Source organism: Puma concolor, chromosome B3 (genome assembly GCF_028749965.1).
Source record: "Puma concolor isolate L17-30 chromosome B3, mPumCon1.1.hap2, whole genome shotgun sequence".
In the NCBI taxonomy this organism is placed as follows: domain Eukaryota; kingdom Metazoa; phylum Chordata; class Mammalia; order Carnivora; family Felidae; genus Puma; species Puma concolor.
The window spans coordinates 34826532-34841175 of NC_141672.1; the positions used below are offsets into that span (position 1 = coordinate 34826532).

At 41.4% G+C, this 14644-nt stretch overlaps 1 protein-coding gene across 2 annotated transcripts in view; it reads left to right on the forward strand.

Annotated features, from left to right (window-relative positions):
- ZFYVE26 (zinc finger FYVE-type containing 26) overlaps positions 1 to 14644 on the forward strand; it is a 91163-nt gene that overhangs the window by 69634 nt on the left and 6885 nt on the right. Inside the window, exon 43 of one of the 2 annotated variants that reach the window (XR_015252251.1) lies at positions 13006 to 14244. The exons of the other annotated variant lie outside the window; for it this stretch is intronic. The gene's annotated coding sequence lies outside the window, so the exon portion shown is untranslated. Of the gene's footprint in view, positions 1 to 13005; positions 14245 to 14644 lie in introns of those variants that run through there. 2 annotated transcript variants of the gene reach the window in all.

Below are 14644 nucleotides of genomic sequence, written 5' to 3' on the forward strand. Positions count from 1 at the left end.
AATTTATCTCAAGTTTCCAATGTGTTCAAAACTGTGAGTGTACTCTCTACCACCAGAAAACTTTTTTCCTTCAGTTGGGTTTGTAGGTAGAAATAGGTTATACATTCATCAGGTGTAAATGGTAAGTGAAAAGTCCCTCCCATTCCTGGCCCCTCAGCCCAGTGCCTTCCCAGAGGCCATCATTGTTACCGGTTTCTAATGTATAGTTCCAGAGCTATTTTATTGCATAAACAAACAGCAATGACTAAAGTATTCCATGGCCGTATAAAGATATGCCATAATTATTTAACCATTGTCTGTTGGGTATTTTAGGTCATTGCCATATTTCACCACCACAAATTATGCTGCAGTGAATTATCTCGTCCAGAATACCCTGGGTCAGGGGTGCCTGGGTGGCTCAGTCACTTAAGCATCTGACCTCAGCTTAGGTCATGATCTCATGGCTTTTGAGTTTGAGCCCCACGTTGGGCTCTGTACTGACAGCTCAGAGCCTGGAGCCTGTTTCTGATTCTGTATCTCCTTGTCTCTCTGCCCCTCTCCCACTCACGCTCTGTCTCTCTCTCTCTCTCTCTCTCTCTCTCAAAAATAAATAAACATTTTAAAATATCTAAAAAAGAAAAAGAATAGCCTAGGTCAGAGGATATGTGCATTTGGCAGATATTGCCGGCTGTCTTCCAAAGAGATCATATACCAATTAAACTCTCCCACCAGCAGTATATAGGACAGAGCCTGCTTTCTCACACCCTTGTCTCAGTAGATCCCAAACTTTGTAGCTCTTTGCCAGTCTGGTAAATGAAAAATTTGGTACTCTGAAAAGTTTTTTAAAGCTATTCGTCATTTTTCAAATTGTGTGTGTCTTTTTAATGTCAACCAAATTATGAATCTTCAAAACCAAGCATAGGGTCTTTGCAGAAAGTAGAACTCAAATTTAGCTTGTTTTCTTGCCATCCTCTTAGAGCGTGTGTTTGCAGTATAATGCTTGAGCCATGGACTTTAACGTTGCTGCCGTTATCTCCTTTCTCCAGAAACTTATCTCCTTGAATTTCTCTTTTTTTTTTTTTTTTTTTTTTTTTTAATTTTTTTTTCAACGTTTTTTATTTATTTTTGGGACAGAGAGAGACAGAGCATGAACGGGGGAGGGGCAGAGAGAGAGGGAGACACAGAATCGGAAACAGGCTCCAGGCTCTGAGCCATCAGCCCAGAGCCCGACGCGGGGCTCGGACTCACAGACCGCGAGATCGTGACCTGGCTGAAGTCGGACGCTTAACCGACTGCGCCACCCAGGCGCCCCTCGAATTTCTCTTTAAAGAAAAACAACAACAGCAACTTCAGAAACAAACACAACAAATAAAAACTGATGAAAGTGGACCTGAAAACTATCTGTTATGGACATGGCACAAAGATGTGTCACAACACAGATAATTAGAACACCCAATCTAAATCTAGGATATGGGACCACGGACTATGTTTAGAAACCTGAGACACTCCAGAGTTACCAGATATCTTTGGCTGGAGCTTAAACAAAGCAGGTCAAATGCTATTAGACTCTCTTCATACCCAAGCAACCAAATATCAATAGTCACATAACCCAAAGGTTATGGCCTTTTCTTGGTCATCATCCTCTCTTCTACAGTAATAATGTTGACTGATCCATTAAAACTTCCAGTTCTTTTAAAACAAGTTCATTCCACATGTGATTACCAAAAGGCTTCTCCAGTGGAATCCTTTCCTGTTCCATTTCTTCATGTTGTTATTTCTTTCACCACCTACCAGTCTCTGGTCTGCCATTATCAAAACCCTTTCTTCAGGCTCATTTTAAGTGCCATTTCCTCTACAAATTACTTGCTTCTCGGGCTATACTTCCTCTTCATGCCACTCAAAGGCTAAAATTCTTCAAAGTTCTATCCATTCTCTCTTGACATTTAATACTCTCCCATACCATCCCATAACTTCAGCAGTCATCTTGGTTGGCTGAGTTCTAAACCAAATTTGTCCCTCTTAACTCCTTTCCACATCACACCTGCCTTTTGATTGCTTCTTGAAGTCACCCACGTGGCTAACCTGTAACTAAAAATATCAAGTCCAAAATGGAACACATTCTATTCCACCTACAAACCTGATCTTCCTCCTTTGATGAATATTGGTATTACTGTTATTACCGTTATGCATGCTGCCGGGGTTAGCAACCTCAGGGTTTCTCTGTATTGACTATTCACCCTCCTCATTCAAACATTTAGATACTTACCTCAAAAATAAATACCTCAAATACCTCAAAAACAAGTAAATAAACATTAAAAATATATATAAATAAATGAATGATCTGATGGTGGCCTAAGGAAATCTATGATCTAAGAGGCAGACAAAGGAGGAGCAACTGGGCAAGAGATCCCAGAGGGAGGAGGAAAACCAGGAGAATGGAGGTTATAGAAGTCAAGGAAGTAAGTGTTGACTTCCAGTTTCCACATGGCTCTTTTTACTCTTGAAAACCACCTCCAAAGAGCCAAGGAGAAACAAACTGTAAACAAACATACTTCCAAACAGAAACTCTATCTTTGATAAACTAGGAGACAACTGTTAAGAAAAATTCACAGGTCGCCTGGGTGGCTCAGTTGACTGAGTCTGATTTTAGCTCAGGTCATGATCCCAGGGTCATGAGATCAAACCCCACATCGGGCACCATGCTGAGCGTGGAGCCTGCTTAAGAGTCTCTCTCTCTCCCTCTCTCTCTCTCTGCTCCTCCTCTGCTTGCTCGAATGCTCTTTGCTCTCAAATAAATTTTTTTAAAAATCACAATATGAAGATTTTTAAATGGATGGAGAGACACCTCTTCTGCTGTAGAAGGTGGAAAGGAAAAAAATATGAGTGGGATACAGATAAGTTTGCTGGTTTGGTAGCAGAAGGAGGGAGTTTCTGACTAATGGCTTCCATGTTCTCTATGAAGTCAGAGGAAAAATCACCTGTTAAGAGCTCAGGTTTGCTGGTGGGTTGAGTAACTTGAGAAGACATGAACTATGTGTGTGTTGTGAGCTCAGAGGCAGTATACTGTGACGTTTTTGAAGCTTATGTGGGCCTCTGTGAGTAAAGGAGTCACAGAGAGTTGCATTGTGGGCTGGGGGTAGAGGGACAGGTTTCTGTTAGCATTTTTATGCGAGTATTGCTAGTAAATTGCCTAAAGAGATCTCAGAGGACCTTAAATTCCCATGGCTCATGGTTTGGGTTTGTTGGGGGTTTTTTCCCTTTTTTTCTCATTCTAAATCAACATCCATTTTTGTACCAAATTTTGTGTCTGTAATTTTGTATTCTCTTCTTAAAGGTGGTCCCACAAGTTGTCTAAGCTTCCATGGATCCATCCTTTACTGTGGGGGAACAAGTGATCAGGTAGCACTGAAGTCAGCTGGCACTGATGACCAGCAATTGATGATCTGGTGGTCCTGCCAGGTTGAGTGATGTCCTCCAGTAGCATATAGAAATTGGAGACTTGGATTCTTCCAGGCTTGGCTTTTGCCAGATCGGTGTGATAATGGGACAGGGGAATTGGCAAGGGGAGCTGGAGAAGGAAGTTGTGGTTGGGATGTTGGAAGGTAACCTATCAGAGGAGCGGCAAGTTCATGTGTTGACAAGGTGTCCAGGTGTGGTCCTTGTCATGGGAAAGGGAGACTAAAGAGGAGTGGAGAAGATCAGAGCTGAGGAAGTCAAGAAACTGAGTCTGCTTGGACATACAGCACACTTTGAAACACTGGTGCTTTGGGCAACCCATAGGCACCCACGATTATCACCCTCCTACAGTATCATGATGCTATCTGAGTTAGTTACGTCCTGTCTGATCACACTCTCTCAAACACTTTATGAGGCAAACGTCTCATATGTTCAGTAAACACTCGATCTTTCTTTCATGCCAGATTGAAATTAAACCTCTATGGTAGACAGGGGCCCTGGCATATGAAAGGGGCCTCTTTTTTGAGAATTCCCAGAGCTGGACTGCCAGTGCCCATCTCAGAGCTATGTGAACAGTAGTGCCCTTAGACCCCAGTAAGAAGGGCTTCTTCTCAGTCACGCACTTTTAAAAGCCCTACATTTCACAAAAACGCACATAAAAGCAGTAAGTTTATGGGGCGCCTGGGTGGCTCAGTCAGTTAAGCGTTCAGGTCTTAATCTCGCGGTTCATGAGTTGAAGCCCCTCGTCAGGCTCTGTGCTGACAGCTCAGAGCCTGGAACCTGCTTCGGATTCTGTGTCTCCCTCTCTCTCTGCTCCTTCCCCACTTGTGCTGTCTCTCTCTGTCTCTCAAAAATAAATAAACATTAAAAAAATAATAAAATTTTTAAAAAGCAGTAAATTTATTTCCGAATGTATGGACATCTCTGTTACTTGGGCTCTGGTGCTTAGTTCAGACTTAACACAACTTGACACCCTCAAGATAAGCTCTCGTGCTGAACAGTATAAAAGCCCCCAGGGAAACAAGTCATGGCTGCTTCAGAGTTCGGGAGGGATTTGAACAGAGGAAGCAACTGGGGACAATAAAGGCCAATTGGGCACATTGTTTTTCAGCATGAGTATTAGAGATGCTTGCATTAAAATGGGTATTGGGGCGCCTGGGTGGCTCAGTTGGTTAAGCATCCAACTTCGGCTTTGGCTTAGGTCATGATCTCACAGTTTGTGAGTTCAAGCCCAGGTCTGGGTCTGCGCTGACAGCATGGAGTTTGCTTTGAGCTCTGTGTCTCCATCTCTGTCTGCCCCTCCCCCACTCTCTCTCTTTCTGTCTCTCTTCCTCTCTCTTTCCAAAATGAATAAACGTTTAAAAAATGGGTATCATTTTCAGTAGTGCTGAGTGTATTTTTTCTTATCTCTTCATATTCCAATGTGTGTATGTTTGCAACACTTGTATCTGGAAGCTAAATAATAAACAATTCATTTTACCTTTAAATTGATAGATGTGTGGGTGTAGAGGAAACAAGAATGAAGTATAATATCCATTGTTTACACTGGCAACAAAATGGACATTGAATAGTGTTTTGTTTTCTTTTAGTTTGTTTTGAGAGAGAGGGAATGAGCAGGAAAGAGGTGGAGTGAGAGGGGGACAGAGGATCTAAAGTGGGCCCTGTGCTGACAGCAGAGAGCCCAATGCAGGGCTCCATCTTATGAATTGTGAGATCATAATCTGAGCCAAAGTTGGACGCTTACTCCACTGAACCAGGTGCCCCAGAATCCTGAATAGTTTTATTTTTATAAAAATTCATAGAATTAAATTTTCTTTAAAAAAAATTTTTTTTAACGTTTATTTATTTTTGAGAAAGAGACAGAGTGAGAATGGGGAAGGGACAGAGAGGGAGACAAAGAATCCGAAGCATAGAATTAAATTTTCAAAAGCTTAAAGATTTAGCTTTACTTAAATAAACTTTATTTAAAATGTTGATATTCATAGCTATACTGTATTTTGCCCTTTAATTTTGGTATATAATTTAAATATTCTAGAAGAAAATAACGTAAGACATTTAAAGTAATTTTTATTTTTGCATTTCTTTAATTTACATTTTTATGAAAGCATATTTAAATTGCATTGATTTTAAATAGAATTACATTTTGTATTTTTTAAATTCTTTAGGTAACTAATAATAACTTCCACTAGAGCATAAAATATTGGATGATTACAACAACATAATTAGTGATTTTATTGAGATGAAAGCCACGTGGAGCAGAGCCACCCCTCACTTTCACCCCATTGGACTGTGAAATGAGTAAGAAATAAGTTTTTATTGTATTAATCCAGTAAAGATTAGCATTGTTTGTTACAGCAGTTAATCTACTCCTCCTATCAGAACAAGTTGTACGTCGTGTTCTTTGATCTTCTCAGCTGATTGTTTTGGTTAAGAGATATCGTATATCCATATGTAGAAAAAATAGATTATACACAAACTAAAACTTGGATAAACACCTGTGAAAGTATTATAGTCACAACTACTGAGACTCTGTACTAGGATGTTAGATTAATTAAACTTGTTGAGACTGAAGTTAGTGAAAAATGACAGATCTGTGGAGTGGAGAAAAATATACTGAAAGCAGAGTCAAAATGTCACTTTACCGGTAAGGAAATTGGAGGCGATGAAAGTAGGTCAGGAAGACATCTGCCTTAGGTCAGGAGTAATGATGGGGGGAATAGATGTAAAAAATGACAGAATTTGGGGCACCTTGATGAGCTCAACCATCTAAGCATCCAACCCTTGATCTCAGCTCAGGTCTCGATCTCAGGGTTGTGAGCTCAAGCCCCACACTGGGCTCCACACTGGGCACAAAGCCTTCTAAAAAAAAAAAGGAAAAACTGGCAGAACATTAGCATTTTTATATGGCCCAACACAATAATGTTGTATCAGGACATAGATTTCAACAATAAAGACCATTTGTTGTGTCCTATAACAATAAGTCACAAGGGAGGATAGTTCCAGACTTGGTTAATTCCGTGACTCACTAATTTATCATCAGCACCCCAGGTCCTTTCCACCTTTCCCTCTACCATTCTTAGCATGTGAGCTTAGTCTTTGGACCACCTCAGCTCCACTCGTGACTCAACATAATTGCAGTGGGTTCAGATATCATATTCAGCCATGACAACATCCAATAGAAGAAGACAAAAAATTTCTTCCTGTGTCTCACTTTTTGGTCAATGTGGAAGCCTCTACCAGAAGTTACCAATAAGTATCCTTCCATATCCCATGGGCCATGATTGAGTCACATGATTTTCCATAACTAATTACTTCCAAAGGAATTGTGATCACCATGATTGCCTTGGACCAGCAGTCCAAGGACCTTTGCCCAAGAATACAACAATTAAATATGAATCTCTGAGGTAAGACCTAGGCATTGGCATTTTATGTTTTAAAATACACCTAGGGTTGGGCACCTAGCCTGGGTGACCTCAGTAGGTTGAGTGTCCAACTTTGGCTCAGGTCATGATCTCACCATCTGTGGGTTCGAGCCCCGCCTCGGGCTCTGTGCTGACAGCTCAGAGCCTGGAGCCTGCTTCAGATTCTGTGTCTCCCTCTTTCTCTGCCCCTCCCCCACTTGCTCTCTGTCTCTCTGTCTGTCTTTCAAAAATAAACATTAAAAAAATAATTAAAAAAAAATTTTAAATACACCTAGGGTTGAGAACACCACAATGAGTTAATCAGTCAACACCAGTCACAGACACAGTGGCAGCCCACAGTGTCTACTGAAAGTATTAATTTTTACTCATTAGTGTATAGTTGACGTGTAATATTATTTTCAAGTGTACAACAGTGATTCAACATTTATATACATTAAGAAGTGGTCACGGTGATAAGGATAGCTACCATCTGCCACCATACAAAGTTGTTACATATTATTGACTATATTCCCTATGCTGTACGTTAAATCCTCATTGTTTATTTGTTTTATAACTGGAAGTTTTTGCCTTTTATCTCTTTCACCTATTTCACTCATCTTCCCCCCCACCTGCCCACCTCCTTCTGGTAACCACTAGATAGTTCTCTGTACCTGAGTCTGTTTCTTTTTTTTTCTTTTTTTTTTTAATTTTTTTATGTCTATTTTTGAGAGAGAAAGAGAGAGCACAAGCAAGGGAGGGACAGAGAGAGGGGGAGGGACAGAAAGAGAGGGAGACAGAATCCGAAGCAGGGTCCAGGCTCTGAGCTGTCAGCACAGAGCCTGACACGGGGCTCGAACCCACAAACTGTGAGATCATGACCTGAGCTGAAATTGGACGTTTAACTGATTGAGCCACCCAGGCGCCCCATCTGAGTCTGTTTCTGTTTTGTTAGTTTATTTATTTTGTTTTTTAGTTTGCACATACAAGCAAAATCATACGGTATTTATCTTTCTCTGACTTATTTTACTTAGCATAATATACTCCAGGTCTGTCAGCGTTGTCACAGATGGCAACATTTCATTCTTTTTATAGCTGAGTAATAGTCCACTATGTATGTATACACCACCTCTTTATTCATTCATCTATCTGTGGACACTTGGGTTGCTTCCGTGTCTTGGCTATTGTAAATAATCTTGCAATGAACATAGGGGTGCATATACCATTTTGAATGAGTGTTTCTGTTTTCACATAAATACTCAGAAGTAGAATTGCTGGATTATATAGCAGTTCATTTTGTTTTGTTTTTTGGTAGTTCTATTTTTAAGTTTTTCAGGAACTCCATACTCTGCTGCACTAATTTGCATTCCCACCAGCAGGAAATCATTAATTTCTAATTTCCAAGTAAAATATTCTGGGTTTTTTTTTTAAATGAAATGTATGTTCTATCAATCCTTCCCAGGGGCAACCTCTTTTGTATTCATTAGACATGATTTTAGACCTTTTTCTGTGCTTTTACTAACTTACGTATGCACCCACAGAAAATATATGGTATCATGTTATATGTGTGTAATCTTTAAATATAAATCTTATCACCTGCACACATTCATCATTCTCCTATTCACCAATGTAGCCAATAACTCATGTCTGTATGTATATATGTGTGTGTATAATTTTTAATATAATTATTTTTGGAGTAGTTACCCCAAAAGCAAGTATACTAATACTCCATTGTATGATTATATCAAAGATTAATTTTCCCCAATTGGACACTTAGATTGTTTCCAACTTTTTGCTAGTACAAAAAAATGCCGCTTTGCATATATACACTAATGTTACTATAGATACTAAGAAGCAGAATTTTCTGAGTAGAAATGGCTTCACCATTTCTTCCACTCATATCAGCAGATATAAAAATACCTATTTCCTAGACTTTTATCAACATTTGCTAAGCTCTGTCCTTTTTGACAATCTATTGAAAAATGATACTGTTATTGTTTTAATTTGTAGTTCCCTGATAACTACTAAGATACATTGGCCATTTTTATTTCTTTTTTTTTAATTTCTTTTTTTAACATTTATTCATTTTTGAGAGACAGAGACAGACAGAGCACGAGCAGGGCAGGGCAGAGAGAGAGAGATGAGACACAATCTGAAGCAGACTCCAGGCTCTGAGCTGTCAGCACAGACTGTGAGATCTCACAGACTGTGAGAACCCACAAACTGTGAGATCATGACCTGAGCCAAAGGCAGATGCTTAACCAACTGAGCCACCCAAGCTCCCCTGGCCATTTTTATTTCTTCTGTGAATTTCCTGCTTCTATCTTTTTTTTTTTAATTTTTTTTTTTTACATTTATTTATTTTTGAGAGACAGAGAGAGACCGAGCACAAGTGGGGGAGGGGCAGAGAGAGAAGGAGACACAGAATCCGAAGCAGGCTCCAGGCTCTGAACTGTCAGCATAGAGCCTGACACCGGGCTCAAACTCACAAACTGTGAGATCATGACCTGAGCCAAAGTTGGACGCTTAACCGATTGAGCCACCCAGGGTGCCCCTTGCTTATATCTTTTTTTAAATGCATTTCTTTTATTTTTTTTTTTTTTAAGTAATCTCTATGCCAAATGTGGGCTTGAACTCATGACGTCAACATCAAGAGTCATACGCTCTACTGACTGAACAGCCAGGTGCCCCCCTCCTGTTTATATCTTTTGAAAGTACTCTGTCAGGTATTCTATCTTGTTCTTATTGAGAAGTAAAAGTTCTTTATATAATATGGCTGCCACTTTTGTATCTGATATACATCTGTCACTGCAGCAGATGCCGTGGCATGCCAACCAGATTCCCCGCTTCAGAAATGAAACACCTATACCCCAGATGCTGAGAGTGTTGGCAGCTAACAGCTCTCAGCTGAGTCTCTCTCTCTCTAGAACTTACCCTCATCAGAAAGAGGCACCTTGCCCAGGTTATGTCCCCTCCCTGGAAGCTGTCCACATCCAGTAACTGGGCAGTGTGGGTCTATAAAGGCCACCCTTCTTTCCTCAATCCAAGATAACTCAGTTCCAGAGCCCCCTGTGGGTTTAGGATCGTCTAAGCCTTTGTTGTGACTGCACCACTGTTCCACTCCACCCTCTGCCCAACCCTGTTTCCATTACACCCCATGGTTATTGTTCCCAAGAATACTCCCAGCAAGCTCCCTGTGTGCTAATGTCCATCTCAAAGCCTATTTCCCAGTATACCTGGCCTGCATTACACATGTTTACCAATATCACTTGAGTTTTAACGTTATTTCTGGTGTGTTATTTTTTTATTATCTATTTATTTTAAATGTTTATTTTTGAGAGAGAGCGAGCATAAGCCAGGGAGAGGCAGAGAGAGAGGGACACAGAGGATCGGAAGCGGTGCTCTGTGCTGACAGCAGAGAGCCCAATGTGGGGCTCAAACTCATAAACCATGAGATCATGACCTGAGCTGAAGTCGATGCCTAACAGACTGAGACACCCAGGCACCGCATCTGGTGTGTGTTTTAGATGTATCCCTCCTTTCCCATATGCATTTTGCTTTTCATGTCTTAAAAAGGCCTTCCCTATTCTAAGAGCTTAAAGATATTCTCCTACATTTTCTTCTAATATTTTTGCTTTTTTTGCGTGAAATAGAGAATCTAACCTTATGTTTTCATTTAGATAGTTATTTGTCTAACATTATAGTCCATGTTTTTCTCATTGATGTGAAATGCCACCTCTACATTTGTCACATCCTTACATTACTCTTCCCCCTTACCATAGCTAAATACTATGTGTGAGCATCTGACCCCTGCCAAACGTGAGGTTCTTTTAATACGAAATATAGAAAATTGCTGCAGTGTCTCTTTAATGATGGACTCCACAAGGTGTGAGGCTTGACAGTTTTCAACAGTCAAGCTTCTTGCCACTTAACTCTGAAGTGAAGTCCACATCCAAAGAAAAGCAAATATTGTAGAGAAGGAGGCATGGTGATGCTTGATGCTTGAGTTCTGGTTATTTCTGAGATTCATCCCTGCCCTTTCCCACTATTCATATCCAACCCTTCCTTGAATTTATGAGCAAACTATTCTGCTTTTTGGCTTAAGCTTGCTCAAAATGGACGTCTAGCTTGTAACCAAAATAGGCCAAATACACACGGTGTGTCTGCCAAGGCTCAGAGGCATAGCAACACGGAGTACAGAGCTGAGTTGGACAAGGGCTAGGTGTCAGCCAAAATCTGTGACAGCTAGTCATCACTTAGGTCACCTGTGCCCTAGAACTGTTTGCTTCTTGACTTTTATGTTTCTTCGGTTTCCTTTTCCTCTAGTTACCCAGACAAGTTTCATCTTTACGAAATTTAGGCCAGCCTCAGTTGAGTCAAAGGGAAAAATTTTCCACACCTGGGCTAGGCTAGGTAAGGGTTTCCAAGCATAACAGAAGCCAGGATCATGAAGGCAGTGGGCCTGGAGCAGCTAGAGAAGCACCTCAGGGCAGAGAAGTCCGGGATGACTGTAATCCCTGAGTCCTCCTCCACAGGATCTTGTGTCCCGTATCCTGAGGGGCACTCTGCCAGGCAGGAAGGCGTATCCATAGCATGAGTAAAGTGGAAGGAAAATGGCCTCTGTGGTCATGGGAGAAACTGAGAAGTGGAGGTTGAATGATGATAACCCGTCCACTCCCAGTGTTGTTTGTGCTGGGCCAGGGCCTTTCCCTTGCTTGGTTGGTAACTTGGGACAAGTCTTTCTAAAAAGATGACAGGAGGCCAGGGCTGGCACTTGTTCCTTGTCCAGGTTGAACAGACTAGACAAAGCTTCTGGTGTTGAGCAGGAACCTATACGGAGGCACGATGAAGTCTGAGCACATGGCAGTTACAGAGAAGTAGGGCTGAGAGAGGTTGTGTCTCACAGGAGCACCTGAAGGCCACGAGAAATGGTTGAGTCTGGATCCGAACAAGGGGAACAACTATTGTTTTATATTATGAAAATACCAACAACATGTAAATCAATATACACACCTAATTTTTTCCCTCATTTTTAGCATTCTTTGCTGTTCAGTTCTCATATTTTTGGTGTTAGGCACAAATGCATCCAACTATCTGAAATAGGATAGAAAACTTCAGATTGAAAATATTTTCCCTGACCAAATAACACTTCACAGGTTTCTTTAAGTGAGAGGCAGTGTAGTATTGTGGTTAGGAGCAACTGCCCTCAGCCCTCTGCCACTTTGAGCTGGCTGAGAGCTGTGCCGCATGCCAAGGATGGCAGGAAATAATGCACATTTCAAGTAGAGTCATTCTTCAGGAAGGAAGGGATAGTATGGAGGTTATAATTAGGGAAGTTGCATTGGAGCAATTTCCATGTTTTCCAGAGACCAGGGTTAGATAACAATGCAGGGAATGCCCCCCCTTGCCCCCCAAGTCCAAAAGTTAAGAGGAAGAATTTCTCCACCAGACACTATGACCTTAAGGTCAGCCCTCAGCCCCCAAAGTTCCTAAGGCCATTAGGCTCGAGGGGAGCAAAGTCCTTTCCTTTTGGGTGCCAGATTCTCATGCAAAAATTCTCATTGCTTTCATCTGTCTCCCCAGCTCACCCAGGTTCCTCCTAGCATTAGACCCTGGGATCTTATATTCAAGCTGCCTGTCTTGCCCTGAGTTCTAGGTTCTGCTCCCTTGCTGTTAGAGTACCAATACCCAACCTCTGTACTCCAGATTGAGGCTAAAAGCCCCCTTGCCCCCCACAATTGGCCCCATGGTCTCTGAGTATCTTAGAAAATGTACAAAGAGGTTTTTCAGATTTCAGATATTTGACACAAATCAAGAGTAGTATAACCTTCATCAAGCCAATCATACTAGCAAGTAACCTGGCAAACATGAAAAGTTTATAAAATGTAATAGCCCAAAGGATTCCAAACACACATAATGTAAAGATTCCGCGTATTTTTAGGAATAATCTTTTGAATGTGATAGCATTGTCTCTCTGAAAAAGATGTCCTACAGATAGAAGACTCCAGTTTAATAAAAATGGCTATACTTGAATGAGTGATAGTGGAGGAACCCAGCCTTGGGAGCGGGTTTACTCGCGAACCGTGTACCACCAATACCAGTGTTGCCTAGATGTGGTAATTGGAACCAACTCTTTGTAGCTCATACCTGGTTTTGTTTCTTCTACCTACAGCCAGCCCCCTCTGAAGTGCATGTGTCCCACCCCAAGCCCACCCCTCTTGCTTCAATGTGCCAATGCTTATTAGTGCTTAAACTAGCACACAGGTGGGAGTCCTTGCTCTCATACCCATTGTCTGCTTGTTCTCCTTACTGTGCAGAGAGCAGCTCTGCACGCTTGCCTTCCACAGCCCACACTCCTGCTTTTTGGTTTATGCTTGTTCCTGCAGCCCAGAAGAGACATCCAGGATCATCCATGCCCTGCAATGCTCTTCACCAGCCTTGCCTCCTACCCTTGCGTGACCTTTGGCTGTTTTGTTTTTTTTCCTCTCTTTTTTCCCCTCCAGTCTTCACCAGGCTTTTCATCAGACCCAACAGCCTATGAGCACAGACTGTAGGTCCCAATAGCAAGCATATATTGGTTGCTTCCCTAGTACTATCCCCCCACCCACCCCTTTGCCCCTTCATGTTCCCAGATTTTTCCTTGGAATTTTTTGCTTCCCCCACCGTGGGAAGCAATACAGCGTAGCAATTAAGAGAGCAGATCCTGGAGTCAGACTATGGGGGGTCCATTCCACCAATTATCAGCTGTATGAACTTTGGCCAACTACTTAACTTCTCTGTGCTTCATCAGTAAAATGGAGATAAAAATAGAGAGTTCGTGTGAGGGCAGCTAATCCTAATTAATGTAAGTGCTGTATGTTAGCTACTATTCTTCCCCACTGGGTGGAGGTGGTGGGATGGCCCCCAGCTCAGGTGTGGATAATGACTGACTTAAGCCAATTAACATAGCCCATCTGTAGTATCCATTCAGGCCAATGAGGCACAAGGAGATTTGCTGGGGCTTCAGGAAAGAAAAGCTTCCTCTTTTTTTCAGGACCGTTTCTCTTTCCCTGATTTGCACAAACCAACTGTAAGAAGACATTTGTGAGACAACGAGGGAAACTTGAACTCCAAGAATTAACTTATATTCAAAAATTATTAATGTTCTCAGGAGTGAAAACGGCATTGTGGTTTTGTAAAAAACAAAGGTTCTTATTTGGATATGCACATTATTTATGGGCGAATGTACAATGTCTGGAATGTGCTTGAGAATATTCCATGTCACCTCCAGGAAAAAATGTCATGGAGGAAATAGACAAAAAAAGATTGGCAAAAGTTACTGGATGATGGGTAGGTACATGGGGATTCATACTACTTGTTACATTTTTATCTACTTGAAAATCTAAGGAATAAAAAGGTTTTTTGAAAAGTCTCCTTGCTATGGAAGGAAAGGGTATTTTTGTCATCCAGAGGCCCTTTGGATGCTTTAAAACTAGAACCAATAACATGATTTCCTGTGTCAATTAGCTGACAGATGGGGCACATCTGCACCTGCCTCTTCTTGGTGAACTTTAGCACTTGAGAGAAGCAGCAGGGGGCCCGGAAACACAACAGAAGAGAGCAAGGGAGGCCAGGAGAGACATCAGCTGCAATTTTTGGTCAAGGGTTTATGAGGGCTTGGTTTTTCTAAATCTATGTATCAAACTAAAAGAAATCCTATATTACCTCTGACCTTAATCTGTAGGGGATATCAGCATCTGTGTGATTTAAATCCCTTCTGTTACATGTTCTGTGATAAAATCGGAGAGCTGGAAGAAACTGGAGAAAATACC